At 34.2% G+C, this 5,000-nt stretch overlaps 1 protein-coding gene across 3 annotated transcripts in view; it reads left to right on the forward strand.

Moving 5' to 3' along the window:
* Window positions 1-5,000, forward strand: part of LOC144962942 (uncharacterized) — an 11,511-nt gene that overhangs the window by 1,072 nt on the left and 5,439 nt on the right. The window contains exon 1 of one of the 3 annotated variants that reach the window (XM_078896370.1): window positions 3,518-3,639. The exons of 1 other annotated variant lie outside the window; for it this stretch is intronic. The gene's annotated coding sequence lies outside the window, so the exon portion shown is untranslated. Of the gene's footprint in view, window positions 1-3,517; window positions 3,640-3,716; window positions 3,966-5,000 lie in introns of those variants that run through there. One more of the 3 variants, XM_078896369.1, reaches the window with a different exon arrangement.

The raw sequence follows: 5,000 nt of genomic DNA on the forward strand, positions 1-5,000 counted from the left end.
ATATGAACCGCTACTTATCTTGCACCATGGACTGTCGGCCTTTTGTTTGTTTGTTGTTTTTGTTGCTGTTGTTGTTTTCTTTGTTTTGTATGGTATATGTATTTATTTTGCTCCTAACCTTTTCTTTCTTTGTTTTTTCCCCCTTCTTCTCTTTGACATCAAAGCTACAATAATAGGTCATACACATAACATGCTCAAGACGTTCATATCATAAAAATAATCCATAAACGGTAACTGGTATTAATCCATCAAATATTTCCTAATAAAATAAGCTAATATTAGTCTCCAAATTGCTGTTGAGCGGACTCCGTTCAACCTGCTTTGGACATCTGCTGTTGGCAGCAAATTCTAATGGTCTCACGCTACAATGTTATGATGATCTATTCGGGAAGCGAAATCCTTGACGCTCTTATTGTGTACAGTCGCGAACCCGCCCGGTAGCCTCGTCACAACGCAACGGTCGACTAGATGCTCTGCGGTTTCAGGTTCTTGTCCACAACTCGTACATGTGGGACAGGTGGAAGGTCCCCACTGACGAAGCATTGCTGCCGTTTGGCAGGTTCTCGATCTCAGTCGGTTGGCCAAGAAAGTTTCCCTTCCCGATTGGAAACATTGCCATTTTTTTCTCCGCGTTAATGTAAAATGCCTTCTCCTCCACATTTTGGCAAATAATTTGTATGTGTGAGTGAAAATAAAAAAACGCGAGCTATATATAGTGCAACATCTCTTCTCAAAGTGTAATGCATTACTTTTGTCTCGTTCTTCATATTACGTGTTGCTGTTGTCCAGAGATCCCTTGTAAAGCGCTTTGAGCACGTTTAGTGAATATTGCGCTATATAAAAGCTCAAGTTGTTGTTATTTTAGTACTTTTTTTTGGTCAATCAATAATAAAATTACTGCCTTGTCGATGACCCAAAACCATAAGGACGAATGAATTAAGTGTGATAATGAGACGGTGACTGTATAATTTCCAGTGTTTTTTGATGAGATGGTCAATGTAGTCATTATTGACGCCGCCCCGTTAAGTACTACGCGATGCTGCGCGACACGCGATGTCTAGAGATGACCATATCAACTCAATAATATAGTGCTCGGTGCTTGTGTCAAGTAGAATGATAATATTGTAGCTGTAAGTGTGAGCACTTGGACTTGGGAGGACTTATTGTACACTCATAAATTTACAAAATAAAAGAAAGAAAGAAAGAAAGAAAAAAGGATTCTTGGAATAATACGTTTCAGTGATGATGGTGACAAAAAGAGAAAAAGGAGGACAATTTTGAACCACGGCCTTTTAGCCCTATTTTTACTGCACAAACCCCTCTTTTAGATAAATTGAGATGATAAACTGATATTCGAGCTAACTTCTAAATGGTGGGAAACGACACCTATCACTTCCGCCAAACATAAGGTCTCTCATTTGATCAGGGAAATTCTTTTTTTTCAAAATGAGCAAATTCCTCCTCTGAGACAAAAATCGCGGATTTCCGCGAATCCGAGGAAACCAATCAGCACTGACGTATTGTACAACCTGCCTGACAATAAATGAAAGATACTACTACTTAATAGCTATATACCTGAAAAATGAGTGATTTGATTGTAACAAGTACGGGCGCTATAAAATACTTTTTTTTTTTTGTCGTTAATATTAAAGCCTATGCAAGGCTTTAGATGATAAATGCGATTTCACATTATTATCTTTATCATCATTATCATCGTCATCATCATCACGGGTATGTATATAAATATCAAATATATATATATATATATATATATATATATATATATATATATATATATATATATATGTATATATTGTTTGAGTGTGTATATATGTATGTGTATATTTATTAATTTGTTACTTATTATTTCTTATTGCCTTTGTGAAGCGCTATTGAACATTGTAAATGGATTATGGTGCTATATAAATTTCCCATTACAATACATTACATCATCATCATTATTATTATTATTACCCCCCCCCCCCTCACACACACACACACTCACACATACACCTCCTCATTTTGTGATAATATAACAGTTCTCTTTCAAATTACTTGACCCATTTATTTTTAATTGAGGTATTCGAAACATGATTCTTTATCTATCTTTTTTTTTTTTTTCGAAATCACAATCTTATATCTATAATTACTAACCGGAACCGAGTTGGGGTTTTTTTTTTTTTGCAACGATTGTTTTCATTTGTATCGACGTATACTTATTTCCTGTTAGACCTATGTGCATTTAGGTTTGTATTTTTTTTTTTTTTTTTTTGCCTCGAACAATAAAAGTGGATGTAAAATAATTCAAAATCCGCCTCGTAGGTAAAGAATTGATAGAGAATGCGTGGGAAGATGAAAGAATGACGATTGGCGAACCTTGACGAGTTGATTTCTTTTCTTTTCTGTTATCTTTTTTTTTTACTCTCTCTCTCTCTCACACTCTCTCTCTCTCTCTCTCTCTCTCTCTCTCTCTCTCTCTCTCTCTCTCTCTCTCTCTCTCTCTCTCTCTCTCTCTCTCTCTCTCTCTCTTCGTCAACCCGCTTACCAGAGGTCAATAAATGTTCTGGATTAAAAAAAAAACAAAAAAAAAACAAAATAGGACAAAGCAAAATACTACTACTACTACTACTACTACTACTACTACTACTACTACTACTACTACTACTACTACTACTACTACTACTACTAATAATAATAATAATAATAATAATAATAATAATAATAATAATAATAATAATAATAAAAACAAAATAAAACTTTTTCTTCAATACATAGGCTTGCTCTATGGAAAGGTAGAATTGACCTTTACCATTGAGCTACCTAGCGTGCACCTCGGGTAGACTTATTTCTCGAGTTCATATTACTTTTCAAGGTTATCAATAGAAAAAATCTTTTTTTTTTTTTAAAGGAACTTAGCTCCAGGACAAAATGCGATGAAGGGGAAAGCTGTTATGATCGCTCTAGTCTATAAATTGACGTGTATTAATTTGCAGGTCTGATAACCCAAATTGTCATGGCTCATTGTTGTAATGAAATACTCTCGAAAAAAAGCAAAAAAGTTGTCCATTACAACAATGCTAATTCAATTTCATAATTGCGTTCGGGTATCAGGCCTGCAAATATGTACATGACACTATAATAAATGCATACATGCATATTTGGACATGCCAAATGCGGAGTGAATCCCAGTATTTATACCTTGAAACAGACAACATAGATTGCTGGATGTCCTTAGGATAATATGACATTTTTAGAACGACAATGTAACGATGCATTTAACTGACACAGGTACAAATCGATCGCTGAGTATATACTTAAACTTTAAATGTAAAATACGGATCTGCTACTTTGCTATAAAATGCAGGGGGAGAGGAAACAGAAATCTGACATATTTTCCTCCTGTGCAATTTGTTTCACATTAAACCATGATTCGTTGTAATTAATTTCCAATGACTCACGACGGTTTTGTTTTGTCGAGAGCTTGTAAGAGGAGAAAATATTGTTGACAGTTGACGCACGCGCAAAGTTAACTCACGCCATCTTATCAGAACGATCAGAGAATAATAGCGAGTGGTTTAATCTACGGCGGTTAACGAAAGCATTCGGTTTGTTTTCTTTTCGCCTCGTAGCTCTTTACAGGTTCGTTGCTTGAATTACGTTGATTAATGTTTTATATTAATTTTTTTAGTCATATTTTTTTCTTTGCCATAAAACTTGCACAAAGACATGCTTTTAATGTTAATGTAGGCGTTCAGAGGCGTAAGGTGATGTCATATTTTTGTATTGAATTTCAAGGCAATCTACTTCTTTTAAGTCTGGTAAAAAGAATAGCCGCCTTTATTAGCGTGATGTGGTAGATGTAGGATATAATCTTCAAAGAAAATGTCAAAAAGACGTCAAAGTTGATTCAGAAATGTCAGTGGAATAATTTACAAGGTATTCACCAGGCAAGAGATAATTCTAAAGTAAGACTTGCATGTTTGATATGAACTATGATTTTAGCGCTTCCTAGGGCATGTTCTGTGTAGACATGGATTATCCAGGAATAACTTTTTGTGTGCGTCATTTTCAGATTTCTGTGTGCGTGTCTTTTTTTCCGCCTAGAGTACTATTTCTCAAAACAGACGTGCACTTATTTGCAGGTCTGATAACACAATTCCTTAGGGCCTCATTGTTGTAATGGGAATCTAATTGTTTTTGAAAGCATTAATAATAGCGTAATAATGTTTGTGTGTTTTTAAAGAAAAAGTTTGTTATATAATTAGAATTCATTTGTATTCAAACAAAGGATAATTTTCATTTCAACTATCTTTCCGTGATTAATTGTAAATATAATATCTAAATATCAATATCCTTCTGGATAAATATTTTTATTATTTATCTTTTAATGATCATATCGTGATATATGAATGCCATTATTATTATTATTATTATTATTATTATTATTATTATTATTATTATTACTATTATTACTATCATTATTATTATTATCATTATTATTATTATTATTGGTTGATTGGTTTAGGTCATATTTGTTTAATCGTAAACAGATTATTACGGTGGATGAATATAGATCGGAGGAAATCTTTCTTGATTGTGGGGTTCCCCAGGGTTCAGTACTTGGACCCGTTCTTTTTGTTTTGTACGTTGGCCCTCTGTCTAAAATCATCAGAAGTTTTGGTCTGTCTTACCATCAATACGCTGATGATACGCAATTGTACTGCGTTTCCAATACGAGAAATTTACAAGAAGTATCAGCCAATAGTAAGAATTGTATCCAAAGTGTTAAGAAATGGATGAATGAGAACAGACTGAAACTGAATGATGATAAGACGGAGGTGCTGTATGTGGGGAACAGGAAGTGGAAAAGTGAAACAGATTTGAAGTTGGGGGATGCCTCTATTCAAATTGTTGACAAAGTGAAAAACCTTGGCACATTCTTAGACTCTGGACTGTCGATGGAGCATCAGGTTAATAATTTGGTTAGATCTCTCTTTTTC

Source organism: Berghia stephanieae, chromosome 1, assembly GCF_034508935.2.
Source record: "Berghia stephanieae isolate SIO BIC M18660-M18661 chromosome 1, UCSD_Bste_1.3, whole genome shotgun sequence".
NCBI classification, from domain to species: Eukaryota; Metazoa; Mollusca; class Gastropoda; order Nudibranchia; family Aeolidiidae; genus Berghia; species Berghia stephanieae.